The sequence below is a fragment of the Chrysemys picta genome, chromosome 3 (assembly GCF_011386835.1).
Source record: "Chrysemys picta bellii isolate R12L10 chromosome 3, ASM1138683v2, whole genome shotgun sequence".
Lineage (NCBI taxonomy): Eukaryota > Metazoa > Chordata > Testudines > Emydidae > Chrysemys > Chrysemys picta.
This window is the reverse complement of record NC_088793.1, coordinates 208924846-208947469: the sequence shown is the minus strand read 5'-3', so window position 1 is coordinate 208947469 and position 22624 is coordinate 208924846. Positions and strand designations below refer to the sequence as shown.

Below are 22624 nucleotides of genomic sequence, written 5' to 3'. Positions count from 1 at the left end.
TATGATGATGACAGAGAATGGCCTAATTATAAAGTAGGGATTTTGCTATTAGTGTTCTCTAGAAGAGATTCTGCAGAAGGATCAAGACAAGACCCTGTATTTGCAACATTTCGACAGAGTATCAAAGGACTAAAACTTTAAAATGTTCAATGAGTAAGTGGTATATAATTAGCCAATGTTCTTAATTACCAAATATCTAAATACAAGACATATTAGTATCTAGAGCTGTGAATGTGTGGCCAATTGTCAAATTTCCTCTTGCATCAGGAGACTAGAAAAGGGAAATATGCTTCAGGTCTCAATACACAACACAAAAATCTGTGTTTATGCCTGTGATGGGTATTCATTCCACACAAGGCAGAGCAGGTTAAATTAGGTTAATTGACCTGACAGGCTGCATCTGGGGAGAACCAGGGATTGAAAGGCTGATGGAGGATGGAGCCAGGAAGTTGGTAGCAGAAAGGAACCGCAGGGGCAGGAGTCTGCGATCACTCCCTGGGAGGAGGGAGTTTGGGCTGGTAAACCCAGAGAAGGGGGAGTCAGAAGATGTAGGAAGGAATTCCAGGAAAACAGCAACAGGGTCTAGGAGACCAAGTCCCTAGACTGGGACCCGGAGTAGTGGGCAGGCCGGGGTTCCCCTACCAGCCACTGGGGAAGTGGCACATACTGGGCAGCAAAGTGGAAGCCTGCCCGGGCCAATCGTCTGATAGGACTTCGCTGCCCTGGCAGAGGAGGACTCTAGTGACCTGGCTGGCGGGCCAAGCCACAGAGAGAGCACCCTGAGTCGGGGGGGGGGGGGTAGGGCTCTTGAGTGAACAGGAGAAGGGGGTGTCAGACCTGGAGGGAGCTAATCCCCAGAGCTGCCAGAAGGAGATGCCCTTGCGGTGAGTGGACCCCCTGATAATGCCAAAGCCAAATAAATATCTAAAGTAATTCAAAAAGCAGTGGATCAGGGATACTAAAGCAAAAAGCATTTGTGTTTTCTCCTGGTGGTGTTATTGCCTGACACGTAAGTTACAGTGGTAGTGTCCATACACCTGATCTGGTAGTGAGGGGAGAACCCAATGGCTTGTGTCCTGGTTCGTTAATGTTACTTCTCAGATAGTTTGCGCTGTTGTAGCTGTGTTGGTCCCAGAATAGGAGAGAGACAAGGTGGGTGAGATCTATTTTTTTTTTTTTTTTTTTTTTTTTTTTGGATTTATTTATATTTTTTTTTTATTGGACCAACTTCTGCAGAAGAGCTCAATGGAGCTGGAAAGCTGGTCCAATAAAAGATATTCCTTCACCCACGTTTTCTCTCTCTCATTACTTCCTAGACTCCTTTAGAAGACTTACCTTTTCTGGAAGGGGATGTTTAACTCCTCTTAGCATTGTCTGCAAGTGTGGGGACGTGAGTGAGAACATGAGATCTGACATTTCCTTTCCCTTTGTCTCTGGGGCGGAATGCAGAGGTGACGTGCAGCCGTTCAGAGTGGAGGGGCACAATTTAAAGGTTCTGGGATGGCACGTGACTGCCCCACGGAGGTTTTCAAACCGTGGGGCATGCCCCCCTAGGGGGATGTGGAGGAACATTGTGGAGGGAGGGGGTGAGCAGCAATGCCAGGCGGCTCAGGCCAGCGACGCCAGGCGCAGGGCTCTGGAAAGGAGCGGCACCTCCAGCCCCTGACTCACCACAGTGGGCCCCCTAGCCTGGCTGGGTTGATGGGGCATGTGACCTCCCCCACTTGACCCCTCCCTCATGCGTTGCTTCACAGAATGTGACCTATTGGGTAGAGCAGTGGCTCTCAGCCAGACGTCTTCCGGGGGTACATCAGCCCATCTAGACATTTGCCTAGTTTTACAACAGGCCACATAAAAAGCACTAACCAAGTCAGTACAAACTAACATTTCATACTGACAATGACTTGTTCATACTGCTCTATACATTGAAATGTAAGTACAATATTTATATTCCACTTGATTTATTTTATAATTCTATGGTAAAAATTAAAGTAAACCACTTTTCACTAATAATGTGTTGACAGTTTTTTTTTATTTTTTTTATTTCTATGTCTGATTTTATAAGCGAGTAGTTTTTAGGTGAGGTGAAACTTGGGGGTACGCAGGACCCGTCAGACTCCTGGAAGGGTACAGTACTTGGAAAGGCTGAGAGCCACTGGGGTAGAGCAGTGTGTTGGTAGCGAGATCGACACCCAACTCTGGGACAGTGTGCGCTCTGGGAGTCTAGGAGACAGACTCTCGCATTCTGTTTGCAGCTCATCTACTGATTTGGGTGACCTTGGCTAGATCATCTGTTTGCCCAACTGTTCATAACACTAGAAAATTAACATGCCGTGGTATGGGGCAGGGCTAGATCCATTGTTCACAAAGGCCTGGATGCACAAACGGAATTAAGCACCTAAGTCCCAGTTTCAGGATCACGACACAAAACTCCCCCACTGGCCCCTGTAGGTGCCTAAACTCGCTCAGCAACACCTACGTTTTCAGGTAAAAGTTCCTTAGGCATCCACCTTTCACCCTCTGAGCATGTGCACTGCTGCCGCCTTCTTGGCATCTGTACAGTGACGCGATCTCCCACCTAAGCCCCAGACCAATTCACAAACTGGGGGAAGATGCGGCCTAAGTCAGTCGGCATACTCAGCAATCACCTAAGGGATGCAGCTCATTCAGAATCTGGCCAGTGGAGGAGGAGGTGGTGCCCACTTATAACTTATAGCCCAATGGTCAGAGTATGTGCGAGACCCAGGTTCAGTTCTCCCTTCCCCCATTGCTAGATGGTGGAAAGGATTTCAAGAGGGGGCTCCCACCTCTCAGCAGAGCACTGAACTATGGGATAGTCTGATGTGGGGCTCCCTCCGTCTCTCCTGTGGAAGCAGTTCCTCTCTGGATAACTAATGACAGTGATTGGAGCAGGGGGACTTGACCCTGGATCTCCCACCTCCCAAGTGGGTGCCCTGGGCTACGGAGTCAGTGTGACTCTCTCGCCGGCCCCGGGAGCTGTTCACATATTTACCCACCATGGAACAGTCATTGGGGCAAGGAGAGAGAGAGGATGACTCTGAGTGCTGTAACCACTGGGTGAAAGTTATAAGGCGGGTGGCTGCAGCCCCGATTCCTCCTCGGCGTCTTGCTAAAAGGGGATGGGTGCCTGACCCCAAAGAGGGCTCCCAGCTGAAAGCAAATTAATCAAAAGCCTGGAAATCCTGGCTGGTTCACACCATTTTGGTTCCACCTGCTTTGCCACAGTCCTAAAGCAGTGGATGCTGCCTGGGGGCTGGTCTACGCTACAAAGTGAGGTCGGCTTAACTACAGTGCTCAGGGCTGTGAAAATGTCCCACCCCGAGCAATGTAGTTAAGCCGACCTAAGCCTCAGTGTAGACACTGCTAGGTCACTGGAAGAATTCTTCCATCAACCTAGCTACTGCCTAGAGGTGGCATGGGGGTCACATCCCCACCCCAGATTTGCTGCTTGGCTTGTACTGAGCATGCTCCTGCCCCACTATCGGCCGGCACAGGTCGTGTCTCCTACTGGATTGACTACAGGGATGGAAGAGCCCCTCTGAGGCTGTAGTAAGTGTCTGCCCGACAGTGCTGCCCCAGTGTAGCTGCAGCTGTGCCTCTGTAGTGTCTCTAGTGTAGACACAGCCTAAGCTCCCCCACGACTGCTGGAGCTAAAATGGGATGCACACCAATGCTGTAAATGGCTTATGAGAATAGTGCTTTAAATTTCAGCTTTGAATGATCCCTACATGTAACTCAGAGGCCCTCAACTTCTGCTTGGTTTCCTACCCAAACGAGGTGAACCCAATGCCTTTCCAGTGGTTCTCCCCCCCCCAAATAACAAACTCTCCCTGTTAACTCCACCATCGCCCAGGTTCACTCGGTGACTGTTCCAGGGAAGCTCTGGATTTCGTTTATGCGAGGTTCAGTTACAAACATTTCCAGTGGCGCACACTCCGTGGTTTGTTCCGGCAAGATATAGAGGGTTATTTCTTTGCATGAGAATTCGCTTTGCTCCTTTCTCCAAGTGTCTGAGTGCATCAACTTTAGTTTTGCTGTACTCGGCAAGAAAAGTTATTCCCAGCTGAGCAGTTTCATTTGTTAAACTACCGTGTCTGCCTGGGCCGGTGCCCAGCGAGATGGGAATGCATGTACAGAAGCCTGTTCTTTTCATGGCCTTGGAGATGCAAGCCCCAGAGCTAGGTGCCTTGGCTCCCCCTCTAGGAGAAAGGGGGAGAAGGAAGAGGAAGAGGTTCTTTGCTCCAGACTGGTTTCAGCTGCCTAAATGTTAGTGCAGTCGCATGAATGGTTTTTTAGCCGTATTTGGATTTGTTCTAGGTGTCATGTGTGGGGATGCATGTTAAACTGGACTGGTAGGGAAATACATGAAAGGGGGGAATACAGAGAGACACCGTGGGGCAAGCTGGACCCTGATCTAAATACACAGTGAGCTCAGCCGTGGTATTCAAGCCCAAAGTGGTCGTGGGGGTCAGGAGCTTGCAGTGTCTTGTTCTAGGCACCGAATGCAGAGAGCAGAGGGTCCTGGACGGAGTCTTGCACTGCACCGGAGAAAGAGTTCGGAGCATCCCGTCGAGCTGACAAGTAGCCCTGAGCGGGAGGGAGCAGAGACAGCAGCCGCCTGCCTGAGCATTGTGCAGCCAACACCACCCGATATTTCACAGCAAGTCCAGGGGGTCTGCTAGCTTCCTTGCTGCTACTGAGCCCAACTAGGGTGCAGGAGTGGTGGCTTGGCTCCGTTCTGATTGTTTGTTGGGGTCTGGAAGGGAGGGTTGATCTAACCGGAGTTTCTGTGCTTCAAGGACCCCCTCAATCGAATGCTGACCGTGATTGCAGATGGGACTGGTGTTCTGCATCTGCAGTGACTGGCCAGGACTCCTGCATCTTCCGCTTCATTTCCTGAGCTAGCCTGTGGCTTTCCTCTTTTCCCTGTGCAGGGACCGGTGCGTTACCAGCTCCTGGGTGCTGTGTGAGTGGGGCAGGGACACCACGAAGCTGCCAGTGTGTGACTCAAACAATTAATGCTGTGTGACAAAGGACCTGGAGATCCTCTTCACAAACAAGTTGATACATTTTGGACAATACACTGAAGATCTTTATTGTTAAAAGTCAAAATATCCACACACTCACCAACGAACGAACAAACCGACTCGTCGCCCTGTTATTGTACCAGCACCGGCAGAGGGCAACATACAAACAAAAGTCCTTGCCGTTCTCCAGAGCTGGATACTGAGCTGGATCCTGGTCCTGAACGGGGAGGTGCATGGGTGGGTCTCCACGGATGTTCATGGCTCTCTGCACAGGCCCACCTCCCATTGCAGAATCGGGGGCTTGGGAGCTGGGGCTCACACCCGCCTGAGGCAGCTAGGGCAGCATTGCCAGGCAGCTGTTACATGAATTTCCTTGGATTCTGCAAACTGACTTATTGCACAGGAAAGGTTTAGACCAGGGGTAGGCAACCTATGGCACGCGGGCCAAAGGCGGCACGTGAGCTGATTTTCAGTGGCACTCACACTGCCCTGGTCCTGGACACCGGTCCGGGGGCTCTGCATTTTAATCTAATTTTAAATGAAGCTTCTTGAACATTTTAAAAGCCTTATTTACTTTACATATAACAATAGTTTAGTTATATATTAAAGACTTATAGAAAGAGACCTTATAAAAACATTAAAATGTATTACTGGCACCGGGGCCGGCTCTAGCATTTTTGTTGCCCCAAGCAGTGCAAAAAAAAAAAAAAAAGCCGCGATCGCGGCGGCAGCTCTACCACCGCTTCATTCTACGGCGGCGATTCGGCAGCAGGTCCTTTGCTCCCAAAGGGAGTGACGGCCCCGCCGCCGAAAGGGCTGCACGGGCCGCCCCCCTCTTCATTGGCCGCCCCAGGCACCTGCTTGCTAGGCTGGTGCCTGGAGCCGGCCCTGACTGGCACGCGAAACCTTAAATTAGAGTGAATAAATGAAGACTCGGCACACCACTTCTGAAAGGTTGCCGACCCCTGGTTTAGACACATCCTTGTGGAGCCGTTGGCTCTTCTCATAGCCACCCAGAAAGAGGGGCTACAGGACAGTGTACTGGTTTCCTGATCCGTGGCACCCTGCAGTACACACCCACAAGGACTTTGCTTGGGGGTGCCTGGCTCACCCCAAGAATGCTTTTGAGTTCTGCATCTTCCACTGCTGATCGTGGTTCGGCCTGTACAAGGACAGGAGGAGAGCAATTAGGTAGTTAAGTAGTGGAAAAGAAAATCCATTATACTTCATTTGGAGCACAGCGGGTCAGCGTTAATCATCAGGGCTGCATGCGAAATCAGACCCTGCTGTGTTAGAACCAAAGAGTGTAAAAGCCAGACTGAGAATATAAAACCCCAGTGAGTGTGAATGAGGTGCATCTTGTACTAGTCCGACTCAGGCAGGAAAGCGTGGGGCGAAGGAACCTCCCCCACACTAAATGAGATTTTGGTGGGTAGCGAAGGGATGAACCCTATAACAGAAACTAAGATGAGCCCCCTGAGGGCAAGATGGGGCCTAGGAGAGCTCAGGGGAAGAAACGCCTTTCCCCTGAGAGAGGAGGGGACATGCATAACAGTGCTGAGGGCTAGCAGTGGAGCCAGCACTTGGGTTGCTAGGACCTGTTTGGTTCCCTGGAGAAGGCCTAATTGGACAGAGATGTACCTGATTACCGGGCCAGGGAGCCCATGCGCCCTGGAATAAGGAAGGTGTACAGAAGGGCACAGGAAGGAGTGTTGGGTGGGATGAGAAGGAGAGACACAGAGGGCTAGGAGGCCTGGCAAAGGGGCCTGACTAGATACTTTACGCCTCTGACTCTAGTCTTTACTAGAGTCTACTTTACTTTACTCCCCCGACTGCCATTTGGAGAAGGGGCTAAAAAGTTGAGATCCAGTGTAAAGGGCTGGTGACACTGCCATGCATTGGTGGAGGGGTTCAAACACTGTCCATGAACTACACAGCAGTGTTTGAGCAGTCTGTCTTTGGGGAGGGGCTGTCAGAACGCCACCCTCTCACGCACATGTTTACACAAACCAGGAGCCCAATCTTTGATCCTGATTACAGACTTAAACAGGCATAAAAGAAAAGGGAGTGAGGACCGAGTCCTGCATGTGGCATTCAGGCAAATCTTCCACTGAGGTCCGAGGGACGTCTGCATGACTCAGGAGAGCAGGATCAGCCCTTTAACAGAAACTCCTAATGTGATCGCTGCATGGCGCATTTAATTGTGATCTAGTGGAAGGCTTAATCCCTATGGTGTGCTGTTCTTCTTGTAGTTTAATTCTACTCAAGGATGGGTCCAAAGAAAAGCTCTGCTGGGCCAGAGGACAGGACTTGTAGTACATGATGAATTCCTACTGTGCTATGTAAAAGTCTTGTATCCTAACACGAAGGATGAATTTTAAGTTTTGCAAAACTTCTTCCGTCAGTGTTGAGTTACAGGAGCACCATTTCCTCTCACTGGTGCTAGTGCAAGTCCCTGTTCTCCCCCTTGACAATCACTCAGACTCCTCGGGCAGTGCGTCACTTCCTTTGCTCCAGACAGCTCTCATCACCTGCACATTATTTCACTGCACGACAACTTTCACCAGAATATTCTCAGTACTGAGTGTGCCAGCGGGGTTGTGGAAAGTTGATTGTGGACGAGTTGTTGAACTTATTCCTGAACAGGGCCAGGCAGTAATACAATTACAGGCATGATCTGCTGCAGTATGCCGGGAGAAAAGCATGCAGTGGTGATCATTTTACATTTTTATCAACATTTGGCTGTAGGTCACATTGCACACCATTGCGTGATGCTTAGATGACGATGTAGTTAATCCCCAGCAGAAGTGAACAGGAAAATCTCACAAACTGATTCATATACTGTATTGTTCTTGAATTATCTGTTCACACATTAGAGGTGGTTGGGAATTTGCCATCAAAATCTGTGGGTTTTTGGGGGTGGAAAATGTAGTTTCCTTAAATTTGAAATTTTTCTGCAGAAAACTTCATTTTTGCACAAAAATTTCAAAATGGAAATGATCTTTTAGTTTGGGATGTGTCAGCATTAATCTTTCTGTCCTGGCACAGTGCTTCAGGGGAGTTGTAGTTTGGTCTTCCATCGGATTGAACCAGCACAGTGCACCATTGGAGTCCCATGTTTGTGGTGCAGTGTGGGAGATCCAGTCCAGCCTGTCCTGTGGGGAAAATAGCATGTGGTCAGGTAATTAAAGACCGTCTCATAATGCATACGCACAAGGGGTAGGAGTGGAGGGCGAATGAAAGTTGCACAATCAACCTTAATTCTGGCATTTCCTAATTTTTGAGCGCTTGACTTTGCAACCTGACTATTATTTTAATGTACCTCTTCCCTTTGGGTGATGGGGTGTGTAAAACCCGCCCTCTAGCGGCCACATAGGGCTTAATGAAAAGTTACTTCCCCAGCGATGACTGAGCGGCTGACGAGCACCAGCCAGGCTGCGGAGTGGGGCAGCTGCCAGAGGGGCCAGGGACTAGCCCGCACAGGTTGCTCAGCAGTAGCCTGGCCAGAAGCCACTGCAGGACAGAGCCAGAGGCCGGCCCTTGGGAACGGGGGCAAGACTGCTGGTTAATAGACAGAGGGACATTTCTTTCCCTACTACTCTATGAGGGCGCGAGAAGGAGGCCAGGCTCCTGGAGGCCCATGTGGTCAGGCCTTGGAGGGACTATTATAGGGTGAAGGAGTAGCTGGCGGAGACCAGGAAACTGAGCAATTAAAGGGCCAAGGTATCCTAACCCCTGCGTTAAAGGGCGAAGGAACAAAGCCCCTTCCCAGCTGTGTTTAGTGGGCAGGTGTTGGGCGGTAGAGGTGGCTTGTGACATACAGGAGGTCAGAGTAGGTGATATGGTTGTCCCTTCTGGCCTTGAGAGAGAGAGAGAGAGAGAGAGAGAGAGAGAGAGAGAGTGTGTGTGTGCGCGCGCAAGTTCTGTGGTGCACCTGTGACCACATGACCCTTCTACCAGGTGTTGTCAGGAGCAAGAAGGGCTGGGTTTGGATATCCAGGGGTCCCACCAGCTAGAGTCCCACACAGCATTTTTGGACTCACTAAATCCCTTCCCTGGCAGCCCGTGATAGGCAGTACTTCCCCGCGTGCACGCACCGGTCTGTGGATGAAACAAAGAAAACTGTATGGGCGGCGGGGAGGACCATACACTGCATCCATGTGGGAAAACACTGCCACAGTCTATCTAAACCAATGATAAATACACCCATTGACAGCAGTCTATTATCTCTGTTCCCCAAGGTCCACGTCCAATAGACAAACGTCCTTTGCCCTTCCCCAGTCACTGCACCCTGCTGAGTGTGGAGCGGTGGGTGGTGCAGCCCAGCAGTGCTGCAGTGCCCTCTGCCGGGCAGCTCTCCAGTCCCAAGGCTGAACCACCTCACCCAGCCCTAGAGTTGTCAGCTTTAGTTAAAGGCTGGATAGAAGAGGCCTCACCAGAGTTCACTCTTGTACCCTGCCAAGAGGCTGCCTCTGCATCGCCTCCCATTTCAGAGGCTTCCCAGCAGCATAGGACCCTCACTGGAGAGAAACCCATAGCGTATAAGCCAGTGGTTCGCAATACGCGGCCCAATCAGCACACAGCTGCTGCAGTCCATGTGACATCCTCGGGGCCATTCAGATAGTGTGTCTATGGTGAGTGGATGTGACCCATAGAGAGCTGCATATGTGGCCCACAATGGTAAATTGGTTGAGAACCACTGATCTAAGGACACTTAAGCAGAGTCCTTGATGCGTTTTCTCTTCCCTCCGTTCAGCTCCTCAAGCCAGCCACCTCTGCGCTGTGTACAGTGAGGGTGACTCCCAAGTGTCCCTGGAGGAATTCTGAGTAGAAAACTTATGCAAACCAAGGTCTCTCTGCAGCTGTACTTCCCCCGGTTCACCAACAGATGGGAGAAGAAATCTCCTTACCTAGAGCGCAGTGACAGGGGCTACAGTTAGAAGGAATGACAGAGCCTCCAGCCACGGGCTGGCCTGCCTCTCTGGGGAAAGAGAGAGGAATGCAGACAATCTGAACTGGGGTCTGGGTGAAGAATTCTGTGTCCGTGGATTTGTGACCGGTACTTACAATCCCCTCGTTCTGGGATATAAGTGGATGCCTTTGTCATGCAGAAACCCTGCATTCTTCACAGCTGCTTCCATCTGACTGCAGCATTTCCCACGTAAAGTCAGTTTCCTGGGCCCCGTATCTCAGTACGCAGCACTCCGCTATTTAAACTTTGTCACTCTCAATTGTGTGTGTGTCTGTTTCTCCTCAAAAGCAGACACAGTTTCCATTACATTTAATCTGCCCTAAACCTGCCAGGCAGACGTACCGTCGCTCTGCATTAACCTAGTGCCTTGCACAGGTATAAGGGACTGAATTCTAAGGGCAAGTTGAAAGAGATGGCTTGCAGTAATGAGGATGTCTGGATTACTGACTGATGACAGGGGTGGGCTTGCTGGTAGATTAGACAATCATGCATGTGATCCCAAAGCAGCAGTCACTAAACTCTTGCATGGAAGTTTTAAAACAAAAAGAGTGGATCAGCTATCCATGTGCAGTAAAGAAGAACTGTGTCTAGGCACGATATGGATAATAACGCTCAGTGCCACCGTATGATCTCTGTTCTGTGGCACAAACCAGCTTCGTCGCCTGTGGGCTGCAATACTTTGTGTTGTTGGGTTGAGTGTGGGGATGCTGGGTGGTGTGGGTGGCTTGTGATATACAGGAGGTCAAACAAGATGATCTGATGGTTCCTTCTGACCTTAAACTCTATGACTCTAGGCTGTAAAAGCACAGTAATAAAAATCCACCCGTCCCAATTACAAGTTACTGCAAAGGTGTAATCTGGATGGAGCTCCAGTAGCATAAATGCTAATTCATTCGTGTCTGTAAAGTTCTCTAGAGATTCTCTCATGGCAGGTGCTGTCAGAAGTTGTAGCTGCTGCTGATTATTATTGCTATCATACAGCTGTGATGGGGCATTCCCCCCCCCCCACTCTAGCCCTGGAGGGGTTAATACAGGCAAGAGAGGCCAGTTAGCCATAGGCTGCACCTGCAGGGGAGCTAGGACGCAGTGAGGCTGAATTGGGGATGAAGCAGAGGGGGTGTCTATAAAGCAGGGAGCCGGCAGCAGGGAAGGGGCCCGTAGTGAGGAAGCTGCAGACACATTCCCTGGTACGAGGCGGGAGAGCAGGAGCCTGTCCCAGGAGTGTGGGGAGCAGTCCAGGGAAGGAGCAGTAAGGGCTGGGAGAGGAAAGAGCTGAGCTGCTGGGGGAAGGTCCCTGGATTGGAGTCTGGTGTAGATGGCAGGCCCAGGTGGTTCCCCTACAAGCCACTGCAGGAGCTGGGCAGCCTGTCTGGGGGGTGCCAGGGACGGTTTGGAAGGAGACTTTGATAATACCTGGGAAGGGGGGACTTGAGTGTGACTCGGCTGGGGGGCTGAGCCCTGAAGGGGAAAGCGCTGCAGCTCTGGGAGCACGAGAGAGGGCACAGAGTGAGCGAGTTGGACAAGGGGCTGAGTAACTGCAGGAGGGGGCGTCAGACTGTGTGGGGAGCTAACCCCCAGATGGGACACTAGGAGGCGCCAGAGCAGTACGAGAGTGCGCCCTGTTACAACACCTTTATCGGGTTGTATATTTATGGGGGCTCCTCGGGGGCGGTGTCTATCTGAACAAAAAGGGAGAGGGTATGGACTAGAGGACAGATGATTACACCCAAGAGATGACTTCACACTGCAAATATTGTTTGGATTCAGTAGAACCTGGTGCAATGGATGATTTATAAAACAGCCATAGAGCATTAAAGGACAGGCCTTGTGTTACAAGGTTGACTTGGATCCAGTCTCTCTGCCCTGAGCATTCAACTTCAGAAATGTACTTCCCTCTCCCCCATGGGGCCAACGTTTCATTGAGCTCCAGGGCACGTAACAAGCAAAGATCCAGCAAGACCGTCTCCCTGCAGCAATTTCCAGAGCCGGGCCAATGAGGGATGGAGTAACACGCTGTAGTACAGCCAGCTGAACACACTGTCCTCTGTCAGCCGACTCTCACAGTGACTGAAACAGGAACCCCCCAGAACAGGCACCACAACTCAGCGTACACAGCTATTGGCCAGGGCCATGTGACTGTCTAAGTAAAAATGTCATTCGCTGAGCAGCAAAAGACAAGAGCTGATCTGTGAGTTCCTCAGGGGATGGGCCATTCCTTCCTGTCTGTCTGGAAGTGCCCAGCACGCAGGGCGGGGGCCTGCCATAAATACACAAATAACAATCATTGGAACATGGCCACTAATGACCCGTCCCATGGGCTGCCTGCAGTGATTTCAATGGCAGCATCCTGATTTATGCCAATGAAGGATCTTGTCCAGGGTGTCCTCCTAAAGCCAAGCAATCCCTGGACAATCAGCGGGCTCCATTTCCAAGGTTTAAAAAACAGCTTGTAATCTCAAAGGCTGGTGCTTTGCCCCGTCGGGTGATAAAGGCAGGACGACCGCCCCATTCGAACCAGGAGGTGAAGCAGCGAGTGATGGTCCCCATCAGCGTAGCAATAACTCATTTCACAGCATAGCCCCAAGATAAGGTGGGTTCCCGTGGATGCACGGATAGGTGAGCTGTATGTTAGAGGAGCTTCCATCCCACCCGTGGATTTTCCCAAGAGCTGGCGATGGCCCCAAGCCTGGAAATGCCTGTCCCAGACCTTCAGCCAAGTACAAGAGAGTCAGCAGAAAAGAGACAGGCCAAAAGGAGGAGTGAGGCCAAGCCACACCACAGGGAGCAGAACAAACAGCCAGAGAGATCCTTGCAGAAATAACAGCAGTCCCTGCTGGGGTTCTGGGCTCACGGCCTAAACCATTTGAGTCTGGGATTATAGTCCAGGATGCAGAACAGGTGGGAGGATCCAGCGTAGATCCCAGTATATCTCAATGCAGTAAAGTATTTTCTGTCAGCTCTGCAAATACCTGCCTTTAGGAGACATTGCTGCTGGTCTAACTCCCTCCTCTCTCACTTCTGTTCCTCCTGTCCACTCTGGTATCTTCGTGCCACTCAAGCACTGCAAAGGGACTGAATTCTGGCTTTAAGAGGGCAACTCTGTGGTAAGAGTATTCCCTATTATATATAGGCCCTGATTCTCACGTATACTGTCACTTTATGCCACTGTAGTAAATATCCTGTAGAATCATAGAAGCGTAGAACTGGAAGGGACCTCGCTAGGTCATCTAGTCCAGGCCCCTGTACTCATGGCAGGACCAAGTAATAACTACACTGTTCTTACGGGTGTTTGTCTAACCTGCTTTTAACAACATCCAGTGATGGAGATTCCACAACCTCCCAGGGCAGTTTAAACACTGGAACAACCACGTCCCTGACAGTTAGGAACATTTTCCTAATGTCCAAACTAAACCGCCCTTGCTGCAATTTAAGCCTATTGCTTCTTGTCCTAGCCTCAGAGGTTAAAGAGAACAATTTTTCACCCTCTTCCTTGTAACAACATTTTATGTACTTGAAAACGGTGATCCTGTCCATACAAGGTTGTTACTTCCACTTCACCTTGCCAGGGAGGTGCAAAGGGGCCTTAGTGTGAATGAGAATCAGCCCATCGTTTCCAAGAGAGTCGGTAAATCTTTGGAGGACTGTGTATTGTGGGGTATAATCACCAACTTGAGGAAGGGCTGGCTCTCAATGGAAATTGACAGTGCCCTCTGACTCATGCCTTGGACGCCTGTGTGCATTCCCACGTTCTCTCCAGTGGTGGATGGAATAAGTTCAGATGGAGACGGGTCACCTGAATGTAAACACTGATTTGAGAGCACAAAGGGAAAATATTTGACAACCGTAGAGAGGGGGCGGGTCTGTGGATGCACACTCTGTGCCTTCCTCAAGCAGCTCAGAGAGTGTGTTCTGAGTTCCAGGCTAGGGCACAGCAGGGCATATTTCATTAACTGCAGCACTAATGGGGAGATTTACTTAACTGCTGTTGTGGCAAAGAGAGATGGATGTATCCTAGAGAACAGTTAAGGGTTGATTTAAAGATTTCCTTTTCCAAGTAATCACGCACCGAGATGGATAACTTTGGATGCTGAAATCTTTCACAGACAAAAGAGAAGAGCTTCAGGTGAGCTCGCTGGGATCAGACGTGCTCTCCCTCACTCCCCTGAGCGGGTGTGTAAAGAGCACCGCACAGTGTGTGCCTTTTGTGTGACAATACAGTCAACTTGCAGAAATGGTCGTAGGAACATAGCAGAACACAGGGCTGCAAGGGAGCTCTGGGGTCAGGGAGGCCTCTCCCTGCTTGTCAGGCTGCCTGACTGTGAGTGCCAATCTCAGGGCAGACTGTCAGAAACAGGGCTGACACCCCAAACTGGTAGTGTGTTCTATAATTAGATTTCACCAAGCCAGTAACAAATGTGAACTCCTGGATCACTATAACAGTCTTACCATGGAGTCAGTCTCCTTAGACTCTCCAGTCTATCTTGCCACCCAGGCAAACTGGACTTAGTGATAAATGGTCACACCAAAAGTCACACCATATTCAGATTGCTTTCAGTTCCAAGAGACCAGTCAGTCACTTACCCCAGATCAATTGGTACTCTAGATCTTACACCAAAAACAGCGCCTATAGCCAATCCTGTAATAAACTAGCTAAAGGTTTATTAACTAGGAAGAAGGAAGAAGAGTTAGGCCTTGTCTACACTGGCACTTTACAGCACTGACACTTTCTCGCTCAGGGATGTGAAAAAACACCCTCCTGAGCACTGCAGTGTAGACAATGCACCGGCGCTGGGAGCTACTCCCCTCGTGGAGGTGGGTTTTTTACAGCGCTGGGAGACTACACAACCGCGGCAGCACTTTAACGTTGCTAGTGAAGACGCACTCTTATTTACAGGTTAAAGCCAGAAAACATATACGCTCCAATGAGTTACCAACTCAGTCCTGAGTGACAGAGCTGTAGTGATCTGTCCACTCAAAGTGTCTTCCAGGACAGCCCCAGGAGGCAGCCCTGGGGATCTCTGGCTTCAGTTTAGAGTCTCTGGCCCTTCAGAGTTCAAACAGCCAAAAAGATAAAAAATCTTCACATCAATTATTTTTATTTTCCTCTTCCAGCATTCAAAGTGATGGGAGGAGGCCTTCTGCACGTACTCCCATGGGTGCCACAGGGCCATTAACCAACCCTTTGTGCTGGGATGATCCTTGATAGCCCATCTGATGTTGATGATCCTTCTGGAGAGGCAGGGGGAGGATTCCTGTGCCTGGGTTCAGAGCAAATATTTTCAAAGTTATAAAGCCAAACGTGCATATTTCCTGATAGCCGGGAGCAGCGACATTATCCGTGAGATTAGTGCAGGCACCAACTTACCGGCATTTCCGAGTCTGAACACTAAATACAGTCTTCTAAGAGTAACATCCAGATGATGCGGTCTGGGCTGCAGCTACGAGGTTGTCAGTTCTTAGCTAACGCCTGCAGCCTGGGCTAGAGCTGGCATCTAGCCTGCCAGCGTCACACTATCACAAGCAGCCCCGGCCTATGAGTCAATTCATAAACTTAGCAAGCTCCATCTTCAGGCTAGTTATGCTGTTCACCCCCCTCCACACTCCTCCTGTTGGGGGCTGTTCCAGACCCTCACTCCTCTGACAGCTGGAACCCTCCTTTTAATTTCCTGCCTCAGTTTACCCAGGCCAGTTTGTACCCTTTTGTTCTTGTGCCAGCAGTCTTTTCACTTCAATAGCCTTTCACCCTCCCTGGTGCTTCTCCCTTCCTCCCCCAATGTATTTACAGAGAGCATCCGATCCCCTCTCGGCCTTCCAGTGCCTGTGCGAAGGCATTAATGCTTCCCTCTCTCTGCTGGAAACCCCTCGCCTGACACATCCCCGGCTTGCACTAGCCTTTCTCACACCCACAGCGCACTGGTGGCTCATAGCCCTCCTGGGACTGACTCATACACCCAGTCCCCTTGGTTGCGGTCAGGCCAATGTGTAACTGTACTTTAAGGTCACCTGTATATGTTTAGGTGCAGCAGTGGGCGGACAGCGGCTGGCACTCCGGTAACAGCACATCTTCGCTGTGTACGGCCCTCAGTCTGGGCTGCGGCTGCAGGGATGGCACAGCTGTGAGCCAGCCACATGGCGCTCTCCCTGCACTAGTGTCCGGCGCAGCCGAATCCCCCAAGGTGCAAGGTCCCTGCCTTGCACTGCTCAGCCTCTCCCTCCTTGCAGTGAGTTAGGGATCTGCTCCCCGCTTGAATCTTCTCCACGGTCCTGCTCTGCAGAGATGAGCTGCCCTCATTTTAACTCTGTCCTGCCCTAGGCCGCAAAGAGACGTCAAATCAGGGACAGGTTCAGCTTGCTCTGGGGGCAGATAAAAACCCAGCTGGCATTCTGGGGGCGGAGAGCTACGAGCCTTGTGTGCCTTGTGCTGATCCCAGGAATGACCTGCCCCTGCTGTGCCAGCAGCACGAGGCTGTTCTCAGGCGGGAGCCCAGCTGATGCTCTCGGGACGCGGTGGGGCTGGCAGATGCAGTGACTGCAGGTGCTTTGGTGGGCCGGTTTCTGTTCTGAGTGTGAGAATTAGCACCTCACCCCGGCTCAGCACACGCAGGGCCAGGGCTGGGCCGGGAGGAGGGCTGTCCTGGACGATCAGAAGGGTTTGGAGAAGGAGTTCCTGAGTCACAGCCCTCTGAGAGCAGAGACGGTTCTCGCCGGTCCAAACAGCTGCTAGTGTTTTGTCTGTCAGAGCCAGGGGCTTGGATCTCAGCTTAGCGGGGACCTTCCTGCCAGCTCCCTCCTCTCCCTGCCCCCTTCGGCCCTACATCCCAGCCCCTAGCAGCATGGAGCCGAGAGAGACAAAAAAGTCCCTCTGACTCCCCTTCCCTTGAGAGGCAGGACTGCCCAATAGGGAGGCTGTTATCTGGGACTAAGGAGAGGCAGGTTCAATCCCCTGCTCTGCACTGGACTTCCCATGTGGCCTGAGCAGGGATGCAGCCTTGCTGCGCCTTCGTTCCCCACCTGTCTGATGGTGCTGGGGGGGCTAATGAGCGAAGGGCTGTGCGGGGCTGAGGTACCGGGTAATGGCGGCCATCTGGCAGCGAACTAGATAGGAACTGGGAAGGGAGGGAGAGACAATGAGGATGTAGGGGGAGGAGTGGGGCTGGGGACTCACCTGTCTGTAGGGGTTGGGGGTAAGGAAGATGATGATGGGGGTGGGGACAAACAGGCTGCAAGGCACCTTGTCCCTCTCCTCGTTGTGCAGCTCTGGGAACCAGCACAGCAGCACCAGCGGCCCAGGGGAAAGCCGTTGTGATTGCTGGGCAGGGAAGGAGGACTTGGTGCCTAGTGATCATTATTTCCGGTTTACTAAAGAGTAAACTCAGCAGACTGAGATCACAAGAGGGAATCTACCGGAATAGCTAGTTTTAATGTTTTGACAAATAGAGGGAAAAGTTTTTCCAGACTTGTTTTCACTTTATCCCAGTAATATTCCTATTTCAAGTTTCCAGAATCTCGCTTTTCCTCCTCGGGAAACGCACATGCAAGGATTTCTGTGGCTTCAGGGTGACTGCAAAGTTGTTTGTGGCTCAGAGCATCGCTAACACCTAAAGCAGGGCAGGCACCACTTTCCTAGCATTGCGTTACAAGGAGCCAGGTTCACCAGCCCACATCTGCTCCAATGGCACTTAGCTTACTCCATTAAAGACCAAATCATTTGGCCTCTTGTTAGCAGGTGAAACCACACACAAATCTGAGCTTGGGTCTTGGCAGGTAAGTAAAGAGGGAAATGACTTTGAAGTAGCTTGGGTTTAGTATATATTAATTGTGTACATTTCAGTGCCATGAATATCAGATCTTAACAACTTGGTTTCCTAAACAGTATCTTAAATGTTGATAAAGGATTTTAATATTAAAGTCCGGATAGTTTACATTGCCACGAATAGAGTCTGTCCTGTTATTAATGGTGCAACTTAACGTTACCTGATTAGTGTGGAGTGGGCATTTCCAATAACAGGAATACTTTTCCATTACTGCTAGCTGGTCCTACGGAGCAGGTACCCCATGTTTTGTGAGCAGTGATGTTCTACAGCTCACTGCCATTAAGACTGATTGATTGCACTGACAGATTATCTCAAGCACTTAGATCTCACCCTGAACATTTAACAAAACGCATTTCTTGTCCTTTCCCTCTCTGGTTATGTGTGCAGATTGGCTAACTGTTTACAGAAAGAATAATTACCCCAGCATGGTCCTGAGCTAATGTTATTCTAGCCTTGACAAGTTTTCCACTACCCTACATCACGCCTTTTCCCTTGAAAAATTATCAGATATCACTAAAACCACCAGTAAAGAAAAAAAACCATAAATAGTGTAGGTGCGTTCAGCATGAATGAATTACAGACATAACACCATCATTGCTGCCTTCCTCATCATTTTCCCGGTGCTCATCTGCTCTGCACCGTTGGCTTGCCGGCAGTGAGCTCTGCTGTAGTTCAGGGACCAGCCAACTTTCACCTCAGCCTTATGTTGCTGTTTTTTATCTCTGTTCCTTCTGAAGCAGTTTCTCCTGGTCTTTGGCAAGATCCCAAGTCCTCCTGCAATTGTATCAGTGGCATGTTCGAAACAGCCTGGGTACAATGCAATGCAACGCAAAGGTACGTCTCCGAAACAAGTCCATTGAGCAAATATTCCCAAGCGCTGCCTCGGGTTTCCGCTGTGCCTTTCTAACCGTAATTATGAACAGGGACCACGGGGGATAATTTCAAAGACACGTGGGGGAGGTGGGCGCCCAATGCCCATGGGAGCTGGCTGCCTAACTGCCCTTTCTGTCTCTGATACTCTTCCCCATTAGAGCCCTTCAGAGACCACTCAGTGAAACAAAGCAAATCTGTCAGGCTGCGTCTGCGCTCCCAGCTAGGGGTGTGATTTCCCCTGCTTGTGCCCACGCCTGTGGAGAGCTAGCGTGAGTCACAAAGTCGATGCAGTGGCAGGGCTAGTGGCTGAGGCGGGCCAAGTATTTACTTGCCTGAAACCGGCGGGTAAGTACTTGGCACGACTCAGCCGTGTCTCCGCTGCCACCACCCGGGCTGCTGCGGCTAGCCTGCTCTTCGTCCTCAGGTTATCTCGCTGACAGCTAGCACCAGTGTGTGTGCGTGAGCAGGGGAATCACTCCCTTTGCTGGGCCTGTCGACGGTGCCCCCATGCTCAGGGTCCAGTGCTGATCTCATGCTGGTTCCTCCATCTGCCTTCTCTCACTTGCTCCCTCCAGATGCTCAGTTGGGGCGAGAGCCTTCTGCACTTGGGAAGAGGCTGTACAGGGTCAAGTTACCTTAGCAAAAAAAACAAGGAGTCCTTGTGGCACCTTAGAGACTAACAAATTTATTTGGGCATAACCCACTTCATCAGATGTAGGAAGTAAAAGATACAGGAGCAGGTATAAATACATGAAAGGATGTGGGTAGCTTTACCAAGTGTTAGGTACACGGCTGCCACTGAAAGTTACATCAGGTAGATTTACTGGTGACCTTCATTCTTCTGGTTCTCTAACAGGAGCTATAGGGCAGATGGCCACATGGCTGCACTGAGCCAAAGGATATGATTATATAGAGAGCATGTCAGCTCTTTGGAGCAGGGAGCACGTGTTTGTACAGCGCCTAGCACAGTGGAGTCCGGGCTGTGATGGGGACTCCTAGGCACTACCACAGTAAACATAAAACACACTGAATACCCAACACAGTACGTGCCAGATGTTATTTATATAATTATAACCATTTCATAGGGAAAACACAGTTTTAAATGATCGTAACTGTAAAGAGATTTTCTAAATGCGAATTTTAACATATCTATTTTTAAGTTCTTATATTTTTTTCCACTTTTTAAAGACTAAGGAAAGTCCCACAGATTCTGAGGATCATTGCCTGTGTTTGAGTCTTGTCCTTTGAGGGTCTGGGCCTGCAGCCCTGGCATGTGTAAGTTCTCTTTATTCGTGCAAGTAATCCCGTTGGGGTGAATTAACCTACTGCTCATTTAAGTAAGGGGTTGCCATGTCAGGCGTATCCTCAGCTACTGACTGCCGGCTCCTGTTTCAAACAATGAGAACAAATTAAGTGAAAGTTTTAAACCATCAGCACTTTAACATTTGTTATAGTTTTATTGACCCTGTATCCATTTGCCTTCCCCAGCCATCAGCTGAGAGTCAGAATCTGTTTATTAATTTAAGATGCTGCGTGCTTGTAGACATTAAAGTATCATTTTCCAAACGGTTCCTAAGGCCTGGACTATAGAAAAGAAGAAGAAAATGTAGCTAGGAAAGTCTTGTTAAATCCTTTTGGTTGTTCCCTTTTCAAAGAGCTTAAAGGACAACATCTTTTATTAAAGGTTCTAAAACATGCCCCTTATGACTAAACCCACTACCTCTCCTGGAGCCTTTCCCATCCTGTTGGTTGAATGAATTTAAAAACGATTTTCAGGCATGCATAATTTACTTTAAAAAATTAACATTTCATGTCACTACATTAGACAGGATGGGCCGGCCTACCCAGGATACAGACGGGCATGGCTGAAAACTATACACAAGTTTCAAGAATTCATATATTATTCATTTTAAAAGATAGAAAATGAGCAGTATCCAGCATTGGGACTTTACTGTTCGTGAGTGGTTGTGTATAAAACTAAGGGCTAGAACTGGTCAAAATGTTTCCAATGGAAAGGTTGATGTCAAAATCGAAATGTTCCATGGGAATGTGCTGACTTTGATAAAATTTTGTTTTAAAAAATAACAGAATGAAGCCCTTTGATAAGGCTGATTAAAACCTTAAAACCAGAATGTTTCGATTTTTCATTTCAATCAGATATTTTTATTTTTGTATTTTATATTAGTATTTTGTAAAATGATCCAAAATACAATTTAAAAATATCTAATACCGTAATATTACGGGCTTAAACTGCAACAAGGGAGGTCTAGGTTGGACAATAGGAAAAAGTTCCTAACTGTCAGGGTGGTTAAACACTGGAACAAATTGCCTAGGGAGGTTGTGGAATCTCCATCTCTGGAGATATTTAAGAGTAGATTAGATAAATGTCTATCAGGGATGGTCTAGACAGTATTTGGTCCTGCCATGCGGGCAGGGGACTGGACTCTATGACCTCTCAAGGTCCCTTCCAGTCCTAGAATCTATGAATCTATGAATATACAAATAAAACAATGTCAAAATCAAACCAAAACCAAAAGACTGGTCCTGATTTCCTAACAATCAGATTAGCTGCCACTTTCCTTTCCATGTGTCTGTACTGTCCCCCTACATTCTCTAGGGAGGAGAGGACTGACCCAAGAGAACTCAAACCCCTTTGACAGTATGGAGCACAGTCTGATGGACACTTCATTTGTCTCATGGGTTACGTGTCACTCAGAGACTGGGAAAAGTTCACTCCATTCTTTTTCAGGCCCTTCCTGTTTCCAGAGGGATCATGCTGGCCACAGCTAAGGGAAGGGAGAAGCAGCACGTATTGTTTTTCCAGGGCAGGGCTAGCTCTGGCTTTTTTGCCGCCCCAGGCAAAAAAGCCTCCTGCCGCCCCCCCCGCCTCCCAGCGGGGAGCGGGGCAGGGGAGGGCGCCGAGCCCGGCCGCGGCCCCGCTCTCCCCGACCGGCCGGAGCACTGGGAGGAGGGCGACGAGCCCGGCTGCGGCCCCGCTCTCCCCGGCTGAGCGCCGCCCCCCTCCAAGTGCCGCCCCAAGCACATGCTTGGAGGACTCGTGCCTGGAGCCGGCCCTGTTCCAGGGAGTCTGAGATTTGTCAACAGTGGACCTGCCTCATCAGCCTGAGAGGTTTCATACCAGATTAAAATCAAATGATTGTTTATTGGGTTTGAAGATGAATGTTAAAGTCATTTGCTGTAATATGTACTAAAGCCCCAGGGTATAACGGCTGGCATGCTCCTCGATACATGACAATATGCTTTTGAGTGAGATGGATAACTAGGCTACAGTATTTATTACCCTCAGTGGCAGGATCACCAAAGTACGTTAATTAAATGAGCTTCCAGCTAAAACGTGTCTGCTTCAAAACCTGCCTCATTATCCACTGAGAGATTTTTCAAATTCCTCCTCTTTCCAAATAACCTATCGAAAATGAATCTGCCAAAAATTCCTCTGTGCAGGGATCAATATATTTGTAATGGAAACGACCTTGATATCCCTGCAGGATAATAACAATCGCGGGCACACATTCACACACTTCCTTGCAGTGAAAAAAATCACTTTTCAGTAGTCTCTGCAGCACACAACTAATGTATTTAATTCAAACTACCTGCAGGGCATGGCTGTAGGCGCTCTTACATAATTCAAAGCATACTAAATTAGGCCCCAATCCTGCCGACAGCTATGTGCCTCTTCATGTGTGAGTAGCCCCAGTGAAGTCAGTGCAAGAACGATTCAAGGTCAGGGAAACATGCCTTACAATGAGAGACTAAAACAGCTCAGCGTATTTAGATTCGTGAAGAGAAGGTTAAAACAAGAGGCAGCTTGATCACAGTCTATAATTACCTGCACTGGAAGAAAATTGCTGATAGTGGAGAGCTATTTATCAAGCACGCAAAGACATAACAGGATCCAG

At 49.6% G+C, this 22624-nt stretch overlaps 1 protein-coding gene across 7 annotated transcripts in view; it reads left to right on the top strand.

The window, feature by feature from the left end:
• The window catches only part of MRPS5 (mitochondrial ribosomal protein S5), a 280021-nt gene that overhangs the window by 149415 nt on the left and 107982 nt on the right, over window positions 1-22624 (top strand). The window contains exon 2 of one of the 7 annotated variants that reach the window (XR_010600258.1): window positions 4956-8917. The exons of 5 other annotated variants lie outside the window; for them this stretch is intronic. The gene's annotated coding sequence lies outside the window, so the exon portion shown is untranslated. Of the gene's footprint in view, window positions 1-1316; window positions 3832-4955; window positions 8918-22624 lie in introns of those variants that run through there. One more of the 7 variants, XR_010600257.1, reaches the window with a different exon arrangement.